The sequence below is a fragment of the Eschrichtius robustus genome, chromosome 13 (assembly GCF_028021215.1).
Source record: "Eschrichtius robustus isolate mEscRob2 chromosome 13, mEscRob2.pri, whole genome shotgun sequence".
NCBI lineage: Eukaryota > Metazoa > Chordata > Mammalia > Artiodactyla > Eschrichtiidae > Eschrichtius > Eschrichtius robustus.
In genome coordinates, this window is record NC_090836.1 from 29,413,221 (window position 1) to 29,437,355 (window position 24,135).

A 24,135-nucleotide genomic window follows, 5' to 3' on the forward strand; every position below is an offset into this window, starting at 1 on the left:
GAGGCACTGCCAACCAGGCCTTGCTCAGGTCAGCCTTCCGTCAGGATCTCGCCACACTTCGAGGCCTGCACAGTAAAGGTACTTAAGGAAGTTCCCAGGGTTTCGCCATGCTCTCCCTCAGCAGCTCCACTACCGCAGGGACTCATGTTTGCTGTGAACTAGGATAGGTGGATCTGCTTCGAAAAGCAGTCTTTTCCCCTTTGGATATCTAGATTCTTGTAGACTCGGAGCTGTTTGTGAAATCCTAGGAAGGCCCAACTTCTACTCACTGCAGGCACACCCGAGGAGGAAACGAGTAGGTTCCCCCAGAGAAACAGGCTGCTTGCAAGTGTCGAGGAGAGCTTCTCAGGTGCCCAGTGTGTCCCATTTCTCTCCCTTCGCAGCTCCCATACTGGAGTAACTTATGCTGGCTGCTGACAAGGGTAGGTGGCTCTGCTGACAAAAGCAGCCTTTTCCCTTTGGAAGGTTGGATTCTAGTGTCCCAGGGCCTGCCTGCCAAACCCTGAAGTTTCCCTGCTTCTAGCCTCCGCAGGTACGCTTGCGTAGGAAACGAGCACTTTCCCCCGAGCAACCGGGTTCCTGCCACGCTGGAGGAGAGATCATGCCGCAGACCCCTTTCAGCCTGGGAAAGCGCAAGGCCACCCTGAGCCTCAGGGTAGTGTCTAAGTTTCCGCCGGGCAAGCTCTGCGTGCCTCGCTTTCCATGAGGTCTCCATCGTTGTTGTGCTTCAGTGGAACGAGAGGATAGCTTTTAGGACTCCAAGCACTCTGGCCTCCGCACCCTTTCCCTTGAAAGAAAACGAGGCCGTCCACGTCTCCACTCTGCCTCCTGAGCAACAAGCAGCCGTGTAACCTTCAACACACGTCTTGGGATGCAGAGCCCAGGCGGCACACTGCTCTCTCTCTTCTTGGAAACCTAGGTTGCCGCAGCTTGCCCCAGATCACGGAGACAGTCCGAGCTGGTCTCATGTGCTGGGCAACTTGGACTCAGTGAGGACAAGGGCCCTACCTGCAGTGAGACAAACACTCTGCTCAGCGTTCCTTCCGGGAGTTCACACCTGCCGGCTCACTAGGTTAAGCTGGAAGTCGATGTGAGATCCAAGCTGAGCAAAGAGCAAAATTGCTCACTTTACACTGCTAGGCGCCCGGAAGAGGCACTGACAACTAGGCATCGCTCAGTTCAGCCTTCCGTCAGGAATCTTGCCACACTTCGACGCCTGCACAGTCAAAGATACTTAGCGAAGTTCCTAGGATTTCGCCATGCTCTCCCTCGGCAGTTCCACTACTGCAGGGACTCATGTTTGCTGTGAACTAGGATAGGTGGCCCTGCTTCGAAAAGCAGTCTTTTCCCCTTTGGATATCTGCATTCTTGTAGCCTCGAAGCTGTTTGTGAAAACCTAGGAAGGCCCAGCTTCTACTCACTGCAGGCACGCCCGGGGAGGAAACGAGTATGTTCCCCCAGAGAAACAGGCTGCTTGCAGGTGTCGAGGGGAGCTTCTCATGTACCCAGTGTGTCCCATTTCTCGCCCTTCGTAGCTCCCATACTGCAGGTACTTATGCTGGGTGCTGACAAGGGTAGGTGGCTCTGCTGACAAAAGCAGCCTATTCCCTTTGGAAGGTTGGATTCTACTGTCCCAGGGCCTGCCTGCCAAACCCTGAAGTTGCCCTGCTTCTAGCCTCCGCAGGTACGCTTGCGTAGGAAACGAGCACTTTCCCCCGAGCAACCGGGTTCCTGCCACGCTGGAGGAGAGATCATCCCGCAGACCTCGTTCAGCCTGGGAAAGCGCAAGGCCACCCTGAGCCTCAGGGTAGTGTCTAAGTTTCCACCGGGCAAGCTCTGCGTGCCTCGCTTTTCATCAGGTCTCCACCGTTGTTGTGTTTCAGTGGAACGAGAGGATAGCTTTCAGGACTCCAAGCACTCTGGCCACCGCACCGTTTCCCTTGAAAGAAAACGAGGCCCTCCACGTCTCCTCTCTGCCTCCTGAGCAACAAGCAGCCGTGTAGGCCCTCAAAACATGTCTTGGCATGCAGAGCCCAGGCAACACACTGCTCTCTCTCTTCTTGGAAACCTAGGTTGCCGCAGCTTGCCCCAGCTCACGAAGACAGTCCGAGCTGGTCTCATATGCTGGGCAACTTGGACTCTGTGAGGACAAGGGCCCTACCTGCAGTGAGACAAACACTCTGCTCAGTGTTCCTTCCGGGAGCTCACACCTGCCGGCTCGCTAGGTTAAGCAGGACGTCGATGGGAGATCGAAACTGAGCAAAAAGCACAATTCCTCACTGTACACTGCTAGGCCCCTGAAGAGGCACTGCCAACCAGGCCTTGCTCAGGTCAGCCCTCCGTCAGGGATCTTGCCACACTTCGAGGCCTGCACAGTAAAGGTACTTAAGGAAGTTCCCAGGTTTTAGCCATGCTCTCCCTCAGCAGCTCCACTAGCGTAGGGACTCATGTTTGCTGTGAACTAGGATAGGTGGATCTGCTTCGAAAAGCAGCCTTTTCCCCTTTGGATATCTAGATTCTTGTAGACTCGTAGCTGTTTGTGAAACCCTAGGAAGGCCCAGCTTCTACTCACTGCAGGCACAACCGGGGAGGAAACGAGTATGTTCTCCCAGAGAAACAGGCTGCTTGCAAGTGTCGAGGAGAGCTTCTCAGGTGCCCAGTGTGTCCCATTTCTCTCCCTTCGCAGCTCCCATACTGCAATAACTTATGCTGCGTGCTGACCAATGTAGGTGGCTCTTCTGACAAAAGCAGCAATTTCCCTTTGGAAGGTTGGATTCTAGTGTCCCAGGGCCTGCCTGCCAAACACTGAAGTTGCCCTGCTGCTAGCCTCCGCAGGTACGCTTGCGTAGGAAACGAGCACTTTCCCCCGAGCAACCGGGTTCCTGCCACGCTGGAGGAGAGATCATCCCGCAGACCTCGTTCAGCCTGGGAAAGCGCAAGGCCACCCTGAGCCTCAGGGTAGTGTCTAAGTTTCCACCGGGCAAGCTCTGCGTGCCTCACTTTCCATGAGGTCTCCACTGTTGTTGTGCTCCAGTGGAACGAGAGGATAGCTTTCAGGACTCCAAGCACTCTGGCCAACGCACCGTTTCCCTTGAAAGAAATCGGAGCCCCTCCACTTCCCCTCTGTGCCTCCTGAGCAACATGCAGCCGTGTAGGCCCTTCAAAACACGTCTTGGCATGCAGAGCCCAGGCGGCACACTGCTCTCTCTCTTCTTGGAAACCTAGGTTGCCGCAGCTTGCCCCAGCTCACGAAGACAGTCCGAGCTGGTCTCATATGCTGGGCAACTTGGACTCAGTGAGGACAAGGGCCCTACCTGCAGTGAGACAAACACTCTGCTCAGCGTTCCTTCCGGGAGCTCACACCTGCCGGCTCGCTAGGTTGAGCAGGACGTCGATGGGAGATCCAAACTGAGCAAAGAGCACAATTCCTCACTTTACACTGCTAGGCCCCTGAAGAGGCACTGCCAACCAGGACTTGCTCAGGTCAGCCCTCCGTCAAGGATCTTGCCACACTTCGACGCCTGCACAGTAAAGTTACTTAAGGAAGTTCCCAGGGTTTCGCCATGCTCTCCCTCAGCAGCTCCACTAGCGCAGGGACTCATGTTTGCTGTGAACTAGGATAGGTGGATCTGCTTCGAAAAGCAGTCTTTTCCCCTTTGGATATCTAGATTCTTGTAGACTCGGAGCTGTTTGTGAAACCCTAGGAAGGCCCAGCTTCTACTCACTGCAGGCACACCCGAGGAGGAAACGAGTATGTTCCCCCAGAGAAACAGGCTGCTTGCAAGTGTCGAGGAGAGCTTCTCAGGTGCCCAGTGTGTCCCATTTCTCTCCCTTCTCAGCTCCCATACTGGAGTAACTTATGCTGGCTGCTGACAAGGGTAGGTGGCTCTGCTGACAAAAGCAGCCTTTTCCCTTTGGAAGGTTGGATTCTAGTGTCCCAGGGCCTGCCTGCCAAACCCTGAAGTTTCCCTGCTTCTAGCCTCCGCAGGTACGCTTGCGTAGGGAACGAGCACTTTCCCCCGAGAAACCAGGTCCCTGCCACGGTGGAGGAGAGATAATCCCGCAGACCCCTTTCAGCCTGGGAACGCGCAAGGCCACCCTGAGCCTCAGGGTAGTGTCTAAGTTTCCACCGGGCAAGCTCTGCGTGCCTCGCTTTCCATGAAGTCTCCATCGTTGTTGTGCTTCAGTGGAACGAGAGGATAGCTTTTAGGACTCCAAGCACTCTGGCCTCCGCACCGTTTCCCTTGAAAGGAAACGGAGCCCATCCACTTCTCCTCTCTGCCTGCTGAGCAACAGGCAGCCGTGTAGGCCTTCAACACACGTCTTGGCATGCAGAGCCCAGGCGGCACACTGCTCTCTCTCTTCTTGGAAACCTAGGTTGCCGCAGCTTGCCCCAGCTCAAGAAGACAGTCCGAGCCGGTCTCATTTGCTGGGCATTTTGGGCTCCGTGAGGACAAGGGCCCTACCTGCACTGAGACAAACACACTGCTCAGCGTTCCTTCCGGGAGCTCACACCTGCCGGCTCGCTAGGTTAAGCAGAACGTCGATGTGAGATCCAAGCTGAGCAAAGAGCACAATTCCTCACTTTACACTGCTAGGCCCCCGGAAGCGGCACTGCCAACCAGGCCTTGCTCAGCTCAGCCCTCCGTCAGGGATCTTGCCACACTTCGACGCGTGCACAGTCAAAGATACTTAGCGAAGTTCCTAGGATTTCGCCATGCTCTCCCTTGGCAGCTCCACTAGCGCATGGACTAATGTTTGCTGTGAACTAGGATAGGTGGATCTGCTTCGAAAAGCAGTCGTTTCCCCTTTGGATATCTAGATTCTTGTAGACTCGGAGCTGTTTGTGAAACCCTAGGAAGGCCCAGCTTCTACTCACTGCAGGCACACCCGGGTAGGAAACGAGTATGTTCCCCCAGAGAAACAGGCTGCTTGCAAGTGTCGAGGAGAGCTTCTCAGGTGCCCAGTGTGTCCCATTTCTCTCCCTTCGCAGCTCCCATACTGCAGTAACTTATGCTGGCTGCTGACAAGGGTAGGTGGCTCTGCTGACGAAAGCAGCCTTTTCCCTTTGGAAGGTTGGATTCTAGTGTCCCAGGGCCTGCCTGCCAAACCCTGAAGTTGCCCTGCTTCTAGCCTCCGCAGGTACGCTTGCGTAGGAAACGAGCACTTTCCCCCGAGAAACCGGGTTCCTGCCACGCTGGAGGAGAGATAATCCAGCAGACCTCGATCCGCCTCGGAAAGCGCAAGGCCACCCTGAGCCTCAGGGTAGTGTCTAAGTTTCCATCGGGCAAGCTCTGCGTGCCTCGCTTTCCATGAGGTCTCCATCGTTGTTGTGCTTCAGTGGAACGAGAGGATAGCTTTTAGGACTCCAAGCACTCTGGCCTCCGCACTGTTTCCCTTGAAAGGAAACGGAGTCCCTCCACTTCTCCTCTCTGCCTGCTGAGCAACAAGCAGCCGTGTAGGCCTTCAACATACGTCTTGGCATGCAGAGCCCAGGCGGCACACTGCTCTCTCTCTTCTTGGAAACCTAGGTTGCCGCAGCTTGCCCCAGATCACGGAGACAGTCCGAGCTGGTCTCATGTGCTGGGCAACTTGGACTCAGTGAGGACAAGGGCCCTACCTGCACTGAGACAAACACTCTGCTCAGCGTTCCTTCCAGGAGCTCACACCTGCCGTCTCGCTATGTTAATCAGAACGTCGATGTGAGATCCAAGCTGAGGAAAGAGCACAATTGCTCACTTTACACTGCTAGGCGCCCTGAAGAGGCACTGACAACTAGGCATCGCTCAGGCAAGCCCTCCGTCAGGAATCTTGCCACACTTCGACGCCTGCACAGTCAAAGATACTTAGCGAAGTTCCTCGGATTTCGCCATGCTCTCCCTCGGCAGTTCCACTACTGCAGGGACTCATGTTTGCTGTGAACTAGGATAGGTGGCCCTGCTTCGAAAAGCAGTCTTTTCCCCTTTGGATATCTGCATTCTTGTAGCCTCGAAGCTGTTTGTGAAAACCTAGGAAGGCCCAGCTTCTACTCACTGCAGGCACGCCCGGGGAGGAAACGAGTATGTTCCCCCAGAGAAACAGGCTGCTTGCAGGTGTCGAGGGGAGCTTCTCAGGTACCCAGTGTGTCCCATTTCTCTCCCTTCGTAGCTCCCATACTGCAGGTACTTATGCTGGGTGCTGACAAGGGTAGGTGGCTCTGCTGACAAAAGCAGCCTATTCCCTTTGGAAGGTTGGATTCTAGTGTCCCAGGGCCTGCCTGCCAAACCCTGAAGTTGCCCTGCTGCTAGCCTCCGCAGGTACGCTTGCGTAGGAAACGAGCACTTTCCCCCGAGCAACCGGGTTCCTGCCACGCTGGAGGAGAGATAATCCCGCAGACCTCGTTCAGCCTGGGAAAGCGCAAGGCCACCCTGAGCCTCAGGGTAGTGTCTAAGTTTCCACCGGGCAAGCTCTGCGTGCCTCGCTTTTCATCAGGTCTCCACCGTTGTTGTGTTTCAGTGGAACGAGAGGATCGCTTTCAGGACTCCAAGCACTCTGGCCACTGCACCGTTTCCCTTGAAAGAAAACGAGGCCCTCCACGTCTCCTCTCTGCCTCCTGAGCAACAAGCAGCCGTGTAGGCCCTTCAACACACGTCTTGGCATGCAGAGCTCAGGCGGCACAATGCTCTCTCTCTTCTTGGAAACCTAGGTTGCCGCAGCTTGCCCCAGATCACGGAGACAGTCCGAGCTGGTCTCATGTGCTGGGCAACTTGGACTCAGTGAGGACAAGGGCCCTACCTGCACTGAGACAAACACTCTGCTCAGCGTTCCTTCCGGGAGCTCACACGTGCCGTCTCGCTAGGTTAAGCAGAACGTCGATGTGAGATCCAAGCTGAGCAAAGAGCACAATTGCTCACTTTACACTGCTAGGCGCCCGGAAGAGGCACTGACAACTAGGCCTCGCTCAGGCAAGCCCTCCGTCAGGAATCTTGCCACACTTCGACGCCTGCACAGTCAAAGATACTAAGCGAAGTTCCTAGGATTTCGCCATGCTCTCCCTCGGCAGTTCCACTACTGCAGGGACTCATGTTTGCTGTGAACTAGGATAGGTGGCCCTGCTTCGTAAAGCAGTCTTTTCCCCTTTGGATATCTGCATTCTTGTAGCCTCGAAGCTGTTTGTGAAAACCTAGGAAGGCCCAGCTTCTACTCACTGCAGGCACGCCCGGGGAGGAAACGAGTATGTTCCCCCAGAGAATCAGGCTGCTTGCAGGTGTCGAGGGGAGCTTCTCAGGTACCCAGTGTGTCCCATTTCTTTCCCTTTGTAGCTCCCATACTGCAGGTACTTATGCTGGGTGCTGACAAGGGTAGGTGGCTCTGCTGACAAAAGCAGCCTATTCCCTTTGGAAGGTTGGATTCTACTGTCCCAGGGCCTGCCTGCCAAACCCTGAAGTTGCCCTGCTTCTAGCCTCCGCAGGTATGCTTGCGTAGGAAACGAGCAATTTCCCCCGAGAAACCGGGTTCCTGCCACGCTGGACGAGAGATCATCCCGCAGACCTCGTTCAGCCTGGGAAAGCGCAAGGCCACCCTGAGCCTCAGGGTAGTGTCTAAGTTTCCACGGGGCAAGCTCTGCGTGCCTCGCTTTTCATCAGGTCTCCACCGTTGTTGTGTTTCAGTGGAACGAGAGGATAGCTTTCAGGACTCCAAGCACTCTGGCCACCGAACCGTTTCCCTTGAAAGAAAACGAGGCCCTCCACGTCTCCTCTCTGCCTCCTGAGCAACAAGCAGCCGTGTAGGCCCTCAAAACATGTCTTGGCATGCAGAGCCCAGGCAACACACTGCTCTCTCTCTTCTTGGAAACTTAGGTTGCCGCAGCTTGCCCCAGATCACGGAGACAGTCCGAGCTGGTCTCATGTGCTGGGCAACTTGGACTCAGTGAGGACAAGGGCCCTACCTGCACTGAGACAAACACTCTGCTCAGCGTTCCTTCCGGGAGCTCACACCTGCCGGATCGCTAGGTGCAGCAGGACGTCGATGGGAGATCCAAACTGAGCAAAAAGCACAATTCCTCACTTTACACTGCTAGGCCCCTGGAAGAGGCACTGCCAACCAGGCCTTGCTCAGGTCAGCCCTCCGTCAGGGATCTTGCCACACTTCGAGGCCTGCACAGTAAAGGTACTTAAGGAAGTTCCCAGGGTTTAGCCATGCTCTCCCTCAGCAGCTCCACTAGCGCAGGGACTCATGTTTGCTGTGAACTAGGATAGGTGGATCTGCTTCGAAAAGCAGTCTTTTCCCCTTTGGATATCTAGATTCTTGTAGACTCGGAGCTGTTTGTGAAACCCTAGGAAGGCCCAGCTTCTACTCACTGCAGGCACAACCGGGGAGGAAACGAGTATGTTCCCCCAGAGAAACAGGCTGCTTGCAAGTGTCGAGGAGAGCTTCTCAGGTGCCCAGTGTGTCCCATTTCTCTCCCTTCGCAGCTCCCATACTGGAGTAACTTATGCTGGCTGCTGACAAGCGTAGGTGGCTCTGCTGACAAAAGCAGCCTTTTCCCTTTGGAAGGTTGGATTCTAGTGTCCCAGGGCCTGCCTGCCATACCCTGAAGTTGCCCTGCTTCTAGCCTCCGCAGGTACGCTTGCGTAGGAAACGAGCACTTTCCCCCGAGAAACGGGTCCCTGCCACGCTGGAGGAGAGATAATCCGGCAGACCTCGATCCGCCTCGGAAAGCGCAAGGCCACCCAGCGCCTCAGGGTAGTGTCTAAGTTTCCACCGGGCAAGCTCTGCGTGCCTCGCTTTCCATGAGCTCTCCATCGTTGTTGTGCTTCAGTGGAATGAGAGGAGAGCTTTTAGGACTCCAAGCACTCTGGCCTCAGCACCGTTTCCCTTGAAAGGAAACGGAACCCCTCCACTTCTCCTCTCTGCCTGCTGAGCAACAAGCAGCCGTGTAGGTTTTCAACACACGTCTTGGCATGCAGAGCCCAGGCGGCACACTGCTCTCTCTCTTCTTGGAAACCTAGGTTGCCGCAGCTTGCCCCAGATCACGGAGACAGTCCGAGCTGGTCTCATGTGCTGGGCAACTTGGACTCAGTGAGGACAAGGGCCCTACCTGCACTGAGACAAACACTCTGCTCAGCGTTCCTTCCGGGAGCTCACACCTGCCGTCTCGCTATGTTAAGCAGAACGTCGATGTGAGATCCAAGCTGAGCAAAGAGCACAATTGCTCACTTTACACTGCTAGGTGCCCTGAAGAGGCACTGACAACTAGGCATTGCTCAGGCAAGCCCTCCGTCAGGAATCTTGCCACACTTCGACGCCTGCACAGTCAAAGATACTTAGCGAAGTTCCTAGGATTTCGCCATGCTCTCCCTCGGCAGTTCCACTACTGCAGGGACTCATGTTTGCTGTGAACTAGGATAGGTGGCCCTGCTTCGAAAAGCAGTCTTTTCCCCTTTGGATATCTGCATTCTTGTAGCCTCCGAGCTGTTTGTGAAACCCTAGGAAGGCCCAGCTTCTACTTACTGCAGGCACACCCGGGGAGGAAACGAGTATGTTCCCCCAGAGAAACAGGCTGCTTGCAGGTGTCGAGGGGAGCTTCTCAGGTACCCAGTGTGTCCCATTTCTCTCCCTTCGTAGCTCCTATACTACAGGTACTTATGCTGGGTGCTGACAAGGGTAGGTGGCTCTGCTGACAAAAGCAGCCTATTCCCTTTGGAAGGTTGGATTCTAGTGTCCCAGGGCCTGCCTGCCAAACCCTAAATTTGCCCTGCTTCTAGCCTCCGCAGGTACGCTTGCGTAGGAAACGAGCACTTTCCCCTGAGAAACCGGGTTCCTGACACGCTGGAGGAGAGATAATCCCGCAGACCCCTTTCAGCCTGGGAAAGCGCAATGCCACCCTGAGCCTCAGGGTAGTGTCTAAGTTTCCACCGGGTAAGCTCTGCGTGCCTCACTTTCCATGAGGTCTCCACCGTTGTTGTGCTCCAGTGGAACGAGAGGATACCTTTCAGGACTCCAAGCACTCTGGCCACCTCACCGTTTGCCTTGAAGGAAAACGGAACCCCTCCATGTCTCCTCTGTGCCTCCTGAGCAACAAGCAGCCTTGTAGGCCCTTCAAAACACGTCTTGGCATGCAGAGCCCAGGCGGCACACTGCTGTCTCTCTTCTTGGAAACCTAGGTTGCCGCAGCTTGCCCCAGATCATGGAGACAGTCCGAGCTGGTCTCATGAGCTGGGCAACTTGGACTCAGTGAGGACAAGGGCCCTACCTGCAGTGAGACAAACACTCTGCTCAGCGTTCCTTCCGGGAGCTCACACCTGCCGTCTCGCTATGTTAAGCAGAACGTCGATGTGAGATCCAAGCTGAGCAAAGAGCACAATTGCTCACTTTACACTGCTAGGCGCCCGAAGAGGCACTGACAACTAGGCCTCGCTCAGGCAAGCCCTCCGTCAGGAATCTTGCCAAACTTCGACGCCTGCACAGTCAAAGATACTTAGCGAAGTTCCTAGGATTTCGCCATGCTCTCCCTCGGCAGTTCCACTACTGCAGGGACTCATGTTTGCTGTGAACTAGGATAGGTGGCCCTGCTTCGAAAAGCAGTCTTTTCCCCTTTGGATATCTGCATTCTTGTAGCCTCGAAGCTGTTTGTGAAAACCTAGGAAGGCCCAGCTTCTACTCACTGCAGGCACGCCCGGGGAGGAAACGAGTATGTTCCCCCAGAGAAACAGGCTGCTTGCAGGTGTCGAGGGGAGCTTCTCAGGTACCCAGTGTGTCCCATTTCTCTCCCTTCGTAGCTCCCATACTGCAGGTACTTATGCTGGCTGCTGACAAGGGTAGATGGCTCTGCTGACAAAAGCAGCCTATTCCCTTTGGAAGGTTGGATTCTAGTGTCCCAGGGCCTGCCTGCCAAACCCTGAAGTTGCCCTGCTTCTAGCCTCCGCAGGTACGCTTGCGTAGGAAACGAACACTTTCCCCCGAGAAACCGGGTTCCTGCCACGCTGGAGGAGAGATCATCCCGCAGACCTCGTTCAGCCTGGGAAAGCGCAAGGCCACCCTGAGCCTCAGGGTAGTGTCTAAGTTCCACCGGGCAAGCTCTGCGTGCCTCGCTTTTCATCAGGTCTCCACCGTTGTTGTGTTTCAGTGGAACGAGAGGATAGCTTTCAGGACTCCAAGCACTCTGGCCACCGCACCGTTTCCCTTGAAAGAAAACGAGGCCCTCCACGTCTCCTCTCTGCCTCCTGAGCAACAAGCAGCCGTGTAGGCCCTTCAAAACACGTCTTGGCATGCAGAGCCCAGGCGGCACACTGCTCTCTCTCTTCTTGGAAACCTAGGTTGCCGCAGCTTGCCCCAGATCACGGAGACAGTCCGAGCTGGTCTCATGTGCTGGGCAACTTGGACTCAGTGAGGACAAGGGCCCTACCTGCACTGAGACAAACACTCTGCTCAGCGTTCCTTCCGGGAGCTCACACCTGCCGTCTCGCTATGTTAAGCAGAACGTCGATGTGAGATCCAAGCTGAGGAAAGAGCACAATTGCTCACTTTACACTGCTAGGTGCCCTGAAGAGGCACTGACAACTAGGCATTGCTCAGGCAAGCCCTCCGTCAGGAATCTTGCCACACTTCGACGCCTGCACAGTCAAAGATACTTAGCGAAGTTCCTAGGATTTCGCCATGCTCTCCCTCGGCAGTTCCACTACTGCAGGGACTCATGTTTGCTGTGAACTAGGATAGGTGGCCCTGCTTCGAAAAGCAGTCTTTTCCCCTTTGGATATCTGCATTCTTGTAGCCTCGAAGCTGTTTGTGAAAACCTAGGAAGGCCCAGCTTCTACTCACTGCAGGCACGCCCGGGGAGGAAACGAGTATGTTCCCCCAGAGAAACAGGCTGCTTGCAGGTGTCGAGGGGAGCTTCTCAGGTACCCAGTGTGTCCCATTTCTCTCTCTTCGTAGCTCCCATACTGCAGGTACTTATGCTGGGTGCTGACAAGGATAGGGAGCTCTGCTGACAAAAGCAGCCTATTCCCTTTGGATGGTTGGATTCTAGTGTCCCAGGGCCTGCCTGCCAAACCCTGAAGTTGCCCTGCTTCTAGCCTCCGCAGGTACGCTTGCGTAGGAAACGAGCACTTTCCCCCGAGCGACCGGGTTCCTGCCACGCTGGAGGAGAGATCATCCCGCAGACCTCGTTCAGCCTGGGAAAGCGCAAGGCCACCCTGAGCCTCAGGGTAGTGTCTAAGTTTCCACCGGGCAAGCTCTGCGTGCCTCGCTTTTCATCAGGTCTCCACCGTTGTTGTGTTTCAGTGGAACGAGAGGATAGCTTTCAGGACTCCAAGCACTCTGGCCACCGCACCGTTTCCCTTGAAAGAAAACGAGGCCCTCCACGTCTCCTCTCTGCCTCCTGAGCAACAAGCAGCCGTGTAGGCCCTCAAAACATGTCTTGGCATGCAGAGCCCAGGCAACACACTGCTCTCTCTCTTCTTGGAAACCTAGGTTGCCGCAGCTTGCCCCAGCTCACGAAGACAGTCCGAGCTGGTCTCATATGCTGGGCAACTTGGACTCTTTGAGGACAAGGGCCCTACCTGCAGTGAGACAAACACTCTGCTCAGTGTTCCTTCCGGGAGTTCACACCTGCCGGCTCGCTAGGTTAAGCAGGACGTCGATGGGAGATCGAAACTGAGCAAAAAGCACAATTCCTCACTTTACACTGCTAGGCCCCTGAAGAGGCACTGCCAACCAGGCCTTGCTCAGGTCAGCCCTCCGTCAGGGATCTTGCCACACTTCGAGGCCTGCACAGTAAAGGTACTTAAGGAAGTTCCCAGGTTTTAGCCATGCTCTCCCTCAGCAGCTCCACTAGCGTAGGGACTCATGTTTGCTGTGAACTAGGATAGGTGGATCTGCTTCGAAAAGCAGTCTTTTCCCCTTTGGATATCTAGATTCTTGTAGACTCGGAGCTGTTTGTGAAACCCTAGGAAGGCCCAGCTTCTACTCACTGCAGGCACAACCGGGGAGGAAACGAGTATGTTCTCCCAGAGAAACAGGCTGCTTGCAAGTGTCGAGGAGAGCTTCTCAGGTGCCCAGTGTGTCCCATTTCTCTCCCTTCGCAGCTCCCATACTGCAATAACTTATGCTGCGTGCTGACAAATGTAGGTGGCTCTGCTGACAAAAGCAGCCATTTCCCTTTGGAAGGTTGGATTCTAGTGTCCCAGGGCCTGCCTGCCAAACCCTGAAGTTGCCCTGCTTCTAGCCTCCGCAGGTACGCTTGCGTAGGAAACGAGCACTTTCCCCCGAGCAACCGGGTTCCTGCCACGCTGGAGGAGAGATCATCCCGCAGACCTCGTTCAGCCTGGGAAAGTGCAAGGCCACCCTGAGCCTCAGGGTAGTGTCTAAGTTTCCCCCGGGCAAGCTCTGCGTGCCTCACTTTCCATGAGGTCTCCACCGTTGTTGTGCTCCAGTGGAACGAGAGGATAGCTTTCAGGACTCCAAGCACTCTGACCAACGCACCGTTTGCCTTGAAAGAAAACGGAACCACTCCACGTCTCCTCTGTGCCTCCTGAGCAACAAGCAGCCGTGTAGGCCCTTCAAAACACGTCTTGGCATGCAGAGCCCAGGCGGCACACTGCTCTCTCTCTTCTTGGAAACCTAGGTTGCCGCAGCTTGCCCCAGCTCACGAAGACAGTCCGAGCTGGTCTCATATCCAGGGCAACTTGGACTCAGTGAGGACAAGGGCCCTACCTGCAGTGAGACAAACACTCTGCTCAGCGTTCCTTCTGGGAGCTCACACCTGCCGGCTCGCTAGGTTAAGCAGGACGTCGATGGGAGATCCAAGCTGAGCAAAGAGCACAATTGCTCACTTTACACTGCTAGGCGCCCGGAAGAGGCACTGACAACTCGGCCTCGCTCAGACTAGCCCTCCGTCAGGAATCTTGCCACACTTCGACGCCTGCACAGTCAAAGATACTTAGCGAAGTTCCTAGGATTTCGCCATGCTCTCCCTCGGCAGTTCCACTACTGCAGGGACTCATGTTTGCTGTGAACTAGGATAGGTGGCCCTGCTTCGAAAATCAGTCTTTTCCCCTTTGGATATCTAGATTCTTGTAGCCTCGAAGCTGTTTGTGAAACCCTAGGAAGGCCCAGCTTCTACTCACTGCAGGCACACCCGGGGAGGAAACGAGTATGTTCCCCCAGAGAAACAGGCTGCTTGCAGGTGTCGAAGGGAGCTTCTCAGGTACCCAGTGTGTCCCATTTCTCTCCCTTCGTAGCTCCCATACTGCAGGTACTTATGCTGGGTGCTGACAAGGGTAGGTGGCTCTGCTGACAAAAGCAGCCTATTCCCTTTGGAAGGTTGGATTCTAGTGTCCCAGGGCCTGCCTGCCAAACCCTAAAGTTGCCCTGCTTCTAGCCTCCGCAGGTACGCTTGCGTAGGAAACGAGCACTTTCCCCTGAGAAACCGGGTTCCTGACACGCTGGAGGAGAGATAATCCCGCAGACCCCTTTCAGCCTGGGAAAGCGCAAGGCCACCCTGAGCCTCAGGGTAGTGTCTAAGTTTCCACCGGGTAAGCTCTGCGTGCCTCACTTTCCATGAGGTCTCCACCGTTGTTGTGCTCCAGTGGAACGAGAGGATACCTTTCAGGACTCCAAGCACTCTGGCCACCTCACCGTTTGCCTTGAAGAAAAACGTAACCCCTCCACGTCTCCTCTGTGCCTCCTGAGCAACAAGCAGCCTTGTAGGCACTTCAAAACACGTCTTGGCATGCAGAGCCCAGGCGGCACACTGCTCTCTCTCTTCTTGGAAACCTAGGTTGCCGCAGCTTGCCCCAGATCACGGAGACAGTCCGAGCTGGTCTCATGTGCTGGGCAACTTGGACTCAGTGAGGACAAGGGCCCTACCTGCACTGAGACAAACACTCTGCTCAGCGTTCCTTCCGGGAGCTCACACCTGCCATCTCGCTATGTTAAGCAGAACGTCGATGTGAGATCCAAGCTGAGCAAAGAGCACAATTGCTCACTTTACACTGCTAGGCGCCCGGAAGAGGCACTGACAACTAGGCCTCGCTCAGGCAAGCCCTCCGTCAGGAATCTTGCCAAACTTCGACGCCTGCACAGTCAAAGATACTTAGCGAAGTTCCTAGGATTTCGCCATGCTCTCCCTCGGCAGTTCCACTACTGCAGGGACTCATGTTTGCTGTGAACTAGGATAGGTGGCCCTGCTTCGAAAAGCAGTCTTTTCCCCTTTGGATATCTGCATTCTTGTAGCCTCGAAGCTGTTTGTGAAAACCTAGGAAGGCCCAGCTTCTACTCACTGCAGGCACGCCCGGGGAGGAAACGAGTATGTTCCCCCAGAGAAACAGGCTGCTTGCAGGTGTCGAGGGGAGCTTCTCAGGTACCCAGTGTGTTCCATTTCTCTCCCTTCGTAGCTCCCATACTGCAGGTACTTATGCTGGGTGCTGACAAGGGTAGATGGCTCTGCTGACAAAAGCAGCCTATTCCCTTTGGAAGGTTGGATTCTAGTGTCCCAGGGCCTGCCTGCCAAACCCTGAAGTTGCCCTGCTTCTAGCCTCCGCAGGTACGCTTGCGTAGGAAACGAACACTTTCCCCCGAGAAACCGGGTTCCTGCCACGCTGGAGGAGAGATCATCCCGCAGACCTCGTTCAGCCTGGGAAAGCGCAAGGCCACCCTGAGCCTCAGGGTAGTGTCTAAGTTCCACCGGGCAAGCTCTGCGTGCCTCGCTTTTCATCAGGTCTCCACCGTTGTTGTGTTTCAGTGGAACGAGAGGATAGCTTTCAGGACTCCAAGCACTCTGGCCACCGCACCGTTTCCCTTGAAAGAAAACGAGGCCCTCCACATCTCCTCTCTGCCTCCTGAGCAACAAGCAGCCGTGTAGGCCCTTCAAAACACGTCTTGGCATGCAGAGCCCAGGCGGCACACTGCTCTCTCTCTTCTTGGAAACCTAGGTTGCCGCAGCTTGCCCCAGATCACGGAGACAGTCCGAGCTGGTCTCATGTGCTGGGCAACTTGGACTCAGTGAGGACAAGGGCCCTACCTGCACTGAGACAAAAACTCTGCTCAGCGTTCCTTCCGGGAGCTCACACCTGCCGTCTCGCTATGTTAAGCAGAACGTCGATGTGAGATCCAAGCTGAGGAAAGAGCACAATTGCTCACTTTACACTGCTAGGTGCCCTGAAGAGGCACTGACAACTAGGCATCGCTCAGGCAAGCCCTCCGTCAGGAATCTTGCCACACTTCGACGCCTGCACAGTCAAAGATACTTAGCGAAGTTCCTAGGATTTCGCCATGCTCTCCCTCGGCAGTTCCACTACTGCAGGGACTCATGTTTGCTGTGAACTAGGGTAGGTGGCCCTTCTTCGAAAAGCAGTCTTTTCCCCTTTGGATATCTGCATTCTTGTAGCCTCGAAGCTGTTTGTGAAAACCTAGGAAGGCCCAGCTTCTACTCAATGCAGGCACGCCCGGGGAGGAAACGAGTATGTTCCCCCAGAGAAACAGGCTGCTTGCAGGTGTCGAGGGGAGCTTCTCAGGTACCCAGTGTGTCCCATTTCTCTCCCTTCGTAGCTCCCATACTGCAGGTACTTATGCTGGGTGCTGACAAGGGTAGGGAGCTCTGCTGACAAAAGCAGCCTATTCCCTTTGGAAGGTTGGATTCTAGTGTCCCAGGGCCTGCCTGCCAAACCCTGAAGTTGCCCTGCCTCTAGCCTCCGCAGGTACGCTTGCGTAGGAAACGAGCACTTTCCCCCGAGCAACCGGGTTCCTGCCACGCTGGAGGAGAGATCATCCCGCAGACCTCGTTCAGCCTGGGAAAGCGCAAGGCCACCCTGAGCCTCAGGGTAGTGTCTAAGTTTCCACCGCGCAAGCTCTGCGTGCCTCGCTTTTCATCAGGTCTCCACCGTTGTTGTGTTTCAGTGGAACGAGAGGATAGCTTTCAGGACTCCAAGCACTCTGGCCACCGCACCGTTTCCCTTGAAAGAAAACGAGGCCCTCCACGTCTCCTCTGTGCCTCCTGAGCAACAAGCAGCCGTGTAGGCCCTCAAAACATGTCTTGGCATGCAGAGCCCAGGCAACACACTGCTCTCTCTCTTCTTGGAAACCTAGGTTGCCGCAGCTTGCCCCAGCTCACGAAGACAGTCCGAGCTGGTCTCATATGCTGGGCAACTTGGACTCTGTGAGGACAAGGGCCCTACCTGCAGTGAGACAAACACTCTGCTCAGTGTTCCTTCCGGGAGCTCACACCTGCCGGCTCGCTAGGTTAAGCAGGACGTCGATGGGAGATCCAAACTGAGCAAAAAGCACAATTCCTCACTTTACACTGCTAGGCCCCTGAAGAGGCACTGCCAACCAGGCCTTGCTCAGGTCAGCCCTCCGTCAGGGATCTTGCCACACTTCGAGGCCTGCACAGTAAAGGTACTTAAGGAAGTTCCCAGGTTTTAGCCATGCTCTCCCTCAGCAGCTCCACTAGCGTAGGGACTCATGTTTGCTGTGAACTAGGATAGGTGGATCTGCTTCGAAAAGCAGTCTTTTCCCCTTTGGATATCTAGATTCTTGTAGACTCGGAGCTGTTTGTGAAACCCTAGGAAGGCCCAGCTTCTACTCACTGCAGGCACAACCGGGGAGGAAACGAGTATGTTCTCCCAGAGAAACAGGCTGCTTGCAAGTGTCGAGGAGAGCTTCTCAGGTGCCCAGTGTGTCCCATTTCTCTCCCTTCGCAGCTCCCATACTGCAATAACTTATGCTGCGTGCTGACAAATGTAGGTGGCTCTGCTGACAAAAGCAGCCATTTCCCTTTGGAAGGTTGGATTCCAGTGTCCCAGGGCCTGCCTGCCAAACCCTGAAGTTGCCCTGCTTCTAGCCTCCGCAGGTACGCTTGCGTAGGAAACGAGCACTTTCCCCCGAGCAACCGGGTTCCTGCCACGCTGGAGGAGAGATCATCCCGCAGACCTCGTTCAGCCTGGGAAAGTGCAAGGCCACCCTGAGCCTCAGGGTAGTGTCTAAGTTTCCCCCGGGCAAGCTCTGCGTGCCTCACTTTCCATGAGGTCTCCACCGTTGTTGTGCTCCAGTGGAACGAGAGGATAGCTTTCAGGACTCCAAGCACTCTGACCAACGCACCGTTTGCCTTGAAAGAAAACGGAACCACTCCACGTCTCCTCTGTGCCTCCTGAGCAACAAGCAGCCGTGTAGGCCCTTCAAAACACGTCTTGGCATGCAGAGCCCAGGCGGCACACTGCTCTCTCTCTTCTTGGAAACCTAGGTTGCCGCAGCTTGCCCCAGCTCACGAAGACAGTCCGAGCTGGTCTCATATCCAGGGCAACTTGGACTCAGTGAGGACAAGGGCCCTACCTGCAGTGAGACAAACACTCTGCTCAGCGTTCCTTCTGGGAGCTCACACCTGCCGGCTCGCTAGGTTAAGCAGGACGTCGATGGGAGATCCAAGCTGAGCAAAGAGCACAATTGCTCACTTTACACTGCTAGGCGCCCGGAAGAGGCACTGACAAATCGGCCTCGCTCAGACAAGCCCTCCGTCAGGAATCTTGCCACACTTCGACGCCTGCACAGTCAAAGATACTTAGCGAAGTTCCTAGGATTTCGCCATGCTCTCCCTCGGCAGTTCCACTACTGCAGGGACTCATGTTTGCTGTGAACTAGGATAGGTGGCCCTGCTTCGAAAATCAGTCTTTTCCCCTTTGGATATCTAGATTCTTGTAGCCTCGAAGCTGTTTGTGAAACCCTAGGAAGGCCCAGCTTCTACTCACTGCAGGCACACCCGGGGAGGAAACGAGTATGTTCCCCCAGAGAAACAGGCTGCTTGCAGGTGTCGAAGGGAGCTTCTCAGGTACCCAGTGTGTCCCATTTCTCTCCCTTCGTAGCTCCCATACTGCAGGTACTTATGCTGGGTGCTGACAAGGGTAGGTGGCTCTGCTGACAAAAGCAGCCTATTCCCTTTGGAAGGTTGGATTCTAGTGTCCCAGGGCCTGCCTGCCAAACCCTAAAGTTGCCCTGCTTCTAGCCTCCGCAGGTACGCTTGCGTAGGAAACGAGCACTTTCCCCTGAGAAACCGGGTTCCTGACACGCTGGAGGAGAGATAATCCCGCAGACCCCTTTCAGCCTGGCAAAGCGCAAGGCCACCCTGACCCTCAGGGTAGTGTCTAAGTTTCCACCGGGTAAGCTCTGCGTGCCTCACTTTCCATGAGGTCTCCACCGTTGTTGTGCTCCAGTGGAACGAGAGGATACCTTTCAGGACTCCAAGCACTCTGGCCACCTCACCGTTTGCCTTGAAGAAAAACGGAACCCCTCCACGTCTCCTCTGTGCCTCCTGAGCAACAAGCAGCCTTGTAGGCCCTTCAAAACACGTCTTGGCATGCAGAGCCCAGGCGGCACACTGCTCTCTCTCTTCTTGGAAACCTAGGTTGCCGCAGCTTGCCCCAGATCACGGAGACAGTCCGAGCTGGTCTCATGTGCTGGGCAACTTGGACTCAGTGAGGACAAGGGCCCTACCTGCACTGAGACAAACACTCTGCTCATCGTTCCTTCCGGGAGCTCACACCTGCCGTCTCGCTATGTTAAGCAGAACGTCGATGTGAGATCCAAGCTGAGGAAAGAGCACAATTGCTCACTTTACACTGCTAGGTGCCCTGAAGAGGCACTGACAACTAGGCCTCGCTCAGGCAAGCCCTCCGTCAGGAATCTTGCCACACTTCGACGCCTGCACAGTCAAAGATACTTAGCGAAGTTCCTAGGATTTCGCCATGCTCTCCCTCGGCAGTTCCACTACTGCAGGGACTCATGTTTGCTGTGAACTAGGGTAGGTGGCCCTTCTTCGAAAAGCAGTCTTTTCCCCTTTGGATATCTGCATTCTTGTAGCCTCGAAGCTGTTTGTGAAAACCTAGGAAGGCCCAGCTTCTACTCACTGCAGGCACGCCCGGGGAGGAAACGAGTATGTTCCCCCAGAGAAACAGGCTGCTTGCAGGTGTCGAGGGGAGCTTCTCAGGTACCCAGTGTGTCCCATTTCTCTCCCTTCGTAGCTCCCATACTGCAGGTACTTATGCTGGGTGCTGACAAGGGTAGGGAGCTCTGCTGACAAAAGCAGCCTATTCCCTTTGGAAGGTTGGATTCTAGTGTCCCAGGGCCTGCCTGCCAAACCCTGAAGTTGCCCTGCTTCTAGCCTCCGCAGGTACGCTTGCGTAGGAAACGAGCACTTTCCCCCGAGCAACCGGGTTCCTGCCACGCTGGAGGAGAGATCATCCCGCAGACCTCGTTCAGCCTGGGAAAGCGCAAGGCCACCCTGAGCCTCAGGGTAGTGTCTAAGTTTCCACCGGGCAAGCTCTGCGTGCCTCGCTTTTCATCAGGTCTCCACCGTTGTTGTGTTTCAGTGGAACGAGAGGATAGCTTTCAGGACTCCAAGCACTCTGGCCACCGCACCGTTTCCCTTGAAAGAAAACGAGGCCCTCCACGTCTCCTCTGTGCCTCCTGAGCAACAAGCAGCCGTGTAGGCCCTCAAAACATGTCTTGGCATGCAGAGCCCAGGCAACACACTGCTCTCTCTCTTCTTGGAAACCTAGGTTGCCGCAGCTTGCCCCAGCTCACGAAGACAGTCCGAGCTGGTCTCATATGCTGGGCAACTTGGACTCTGTGAGGACAAGGGCCCTACCTGCAGTGAGACAAACACTCTGCTCAGTGTTCCTTCCGGGAGCTCACACCTGCCGGCTCGCTAGGTTAAGCAGGACGTCGATGGGAGATCCAAACTGAGCAAAAAGCACAATTCCTCACTTTACACTGCTAGGCCCCTGAAGAGGCACTGCCAACCAGGCCTTGCTCAGGTCAGCCCTCCGTCAGGGATCTTGCCACACTTCGAGGCCTGCACAGTAAAGGTACTTAAGGAAGTTCCCAGGTTTTAGCCATGCTCTCCCTCAGCAGCTCCACTAGCGTAGGGACTCATGTTTGCTGTGAACTAGGATAGGTGGATCTGCTTCGAAAAGCAGTCTTTTCCCCTTTGGATATCTAGATTCTTGTAGACTCGGAGCTGTTTGTGAAACCCTAGGAAGGCCCAGCTTCTACTCACTGCAGGCACAACCGGGGAGGAAACGAGTATGTTCTCCCAGAGAAACAGGCTGCTTGCAAGTGTCGAGGAGAGCTTCTCAGGTGCCCAGTGTGTCCCATTTCTCTCCCTTCGCAGCTCCCATACTGCAATAACTTATGCTGCGTGCTGACAAATGTAGGTGGCTCTGCTGACAAAAGCAGCCATTTCCCTTTGGAAGGTTGGATTCCAGTGTCCCAGGGCCTGCCTGCCAAACCCTGAAGTTGCCCTGCTTCTAGCCTCCGCAGGTACGCTTGCGTAGGAAACGAGCACTTTCCCCCGAGCAACCGGGTTCCTGCCACGCTGGAGGAGAGATCATCCCGCAGACCTCGTTCAGCCTGGGAAAGTGCAAGGCCACCCTGAGCCTCAGGGTAGTGTCTAAGTTTCCCCCGGGCAAGCTCTGCGTGCCTCACTTTCCATGAGGTCTCCACCGTTGTTGTGCTCCAGTGGAACGAGAGGATAGCTTTCAGGACTCCAAGCACTCTGACCAACGCACCGTTTGCCTTGAAAGAAAACGGAACCACTCCACGTCTCCTCTGTGCCTCCTGAGCAACAAGCAGCCGTGTAGGCCCTTCAAAACACGTCTTGGCATGCAGAGCCCAGGCGGCACACTGCTCTCTCTCTTCTTGGAAACCTAGGTTGCCGCAGCTTGCCCCAGCTCACGAAGACAGTCCGAGCTGGTCTCATATCCAGGGCAACTTGGACTCAGTGAGGACAAGGGCCCTACCTGCAGTGAGACAAACACTCTGCTCAGCGTTCCTTCTGGGAGCTCACACCTGCCGGCTCGCTAGGTTAAGCAGGACGTCGATGGGAGATCCAAGCTGAGCAAAGAGCACAATTGCTCACTTTACACTGCTAGGCGCCCGGAAGAGGCACTGACAAATCGGCCTCGCTCAGACAAGCCCTCCGTCAGGAATCTTGCCACACTTCGACGCCTGCACAGTCAAAGATACTTAGCGAAGTTCCTAGGATTTCGCCATGCTCTCCCTCGGCAGTTCCACTACTGCAGGGACTCATGTTTGCTGTGAACTAGGATAGGTGGCCCTGCTTCGAAAATCAGTCTTTTCCCCTTTGGATATCTAGATTCTTGTAGCCTCGAAGCTGTTTGTGAAACCCTAGGAAGGCCCAGCTTCTACTCACTGCAGGCACACCCGGGGAGGAAACGAGTATGTTCCCCCAGAGAAACAGGCTGCTTGCAGGTGTCGAAGGGAGCTTCTCAGGTACCCAGTGTGTCCCATTTCTCTCCCTTCGTAGCTCCCATACTGCAGGTACTTATGCTGGGTGCTGACAAGGGTAGGTGGCTCTGCTGACAAAAGCAGCCTATTCCCTTTGGAAGGTTGGATTCTAGTGTCCCAGGGCCTGCCTGCCAAACCCTAAAGTTGCCCTGCTTCTAGCCTCCGCAGGTACGCTTGCGTAGGAAACGAGCACTTTCCCCTGAGAAACCGGGTTCCTGACACGCTGGAGGAGAGATAATCCCGCAGACCCCTTTCAGCCTGGGAAAGCGCAAGGCCACCCTGAGCCTCAGGGTAGTGTCTAAGTTTCCACCGGGTAAGCTCTGCGTGCCTCACTTTCCATGAGGTCTCCACCGTTGTTGTGCTCCAGTGGAACGAGAGGATACCTTTCAGGACTCCAAGCACTCTGGCCACCTCACCGTTTGCCTTGAAGAAAAACGGAACCCCTCCACGTCTCCTCTGTGCCTCCTGAGCAACAAGCAGCCTTGTAGGCCCTTCAAAACACGTCTTGGCATGCAGAGCCCAGGCGGCACACTGCTCTCTCTCTTCTTGGAAACCTAGGTTGCCGCAGCTTGCCCCAGATCACGGAGACAGTCCGAGCTGGTCTCATGTGCTGGGCAACTTGGACTCAGTGAGGACAAGGGCCCTACCTGCACTGAGACAAACACTCTGCTCAGCGTTCCTTCCGGGAGCTCACACCTGCCGTCTCGCTATGTTAAGCAGAACGTCGATGTGAGATCCAAGCTGAGCAAAGAGCACAATTGCTCACTTTACACTGCTAGGCGCCCGGAAGAGGCACTGACAACTAGGCCTCGCTCAGGCAAGCCCTCCGTCAGGAATCTTGCCAAACTTCGACGCCTGCACAGTCAAAGATACTTAGCGAAGTTCCTAGGATTTCGCCATGCTCTCCCTCGGCAGTTCCACTACTGCAGGGACTCATGTTTGCTGTGAACTAGGATAGGTGGCCCTGCTTCGAAAAGCAGTCTTTTCCCCTTTGGATATCTGCATTCTTGTAGCCTCGAAGCTGTTTGTGAAAACCTAGGAAGGCCCAGCTTCTACTCACTGCAGGCACGCCCGGGGAGGAAACGAGTATGTTCCCCCAGAGAAACAGGCTGCTTGCAGGTGTCGAGGGGAGCTTCTCAGGTACCCAGTGTGTTCCATTTCTCTCCCTTCGTAGCTCCCATACTGCAGGTACTTATGCTGGGTGCTGACAAGGGTAGATGGCTCTGCTGACAAAAGCAGCCTATTCCCTTTGGAAGGTTGGATTCTAGTGTCCCAGGGCCTGCCTGCCAAACCCTGAAGTTGCCCTGCTTCTAGCCTCCGCAGGTACGCTTGCGTAGGAAACGAACACTTTCCCCCGAGAAACCGGGTTCCTGCCACGCTGGAGGAGAGATCATCCCGCAGACCTCGTTCAGCCTGGGAAAGCGCAAGGCCACCCTGAGCCTCAGGGTAGTGTCTAAGTTCCACCGGGCAAGCTCTGCGTGCCTCGCTTTTCATCAGGTCTCCACAGTGTTGTGTTTCAGTGGAACGAGAGGATAGCTTTCAGGACTCCAAGCACTCTGGCCACCGCACCGTTTCCCTTGAAAGAAAACGAGGCCCTCCACGTCTCCTCTCTGCCTCCTGAGCAACAAGCAGCCGTGTAGGCCCTTCAAAACACGTCTTGGCATGCAGAGCCCAGGCGGCACACTGCTCTCTCTCTTCTTGGAAACCTAGGTTGCCGCAGCTTGCCCCAGATCACGGAGACAGTCCGAGCTGGTCTCATGTGCTGGGCAACTTGGACTCAGTGAGGACAAGGGCCCTACCTGCACTGAGACAAACACTCTGCTCAGCGTTCCTTCCGGGAGCTCACACCTGCCGTCTCGC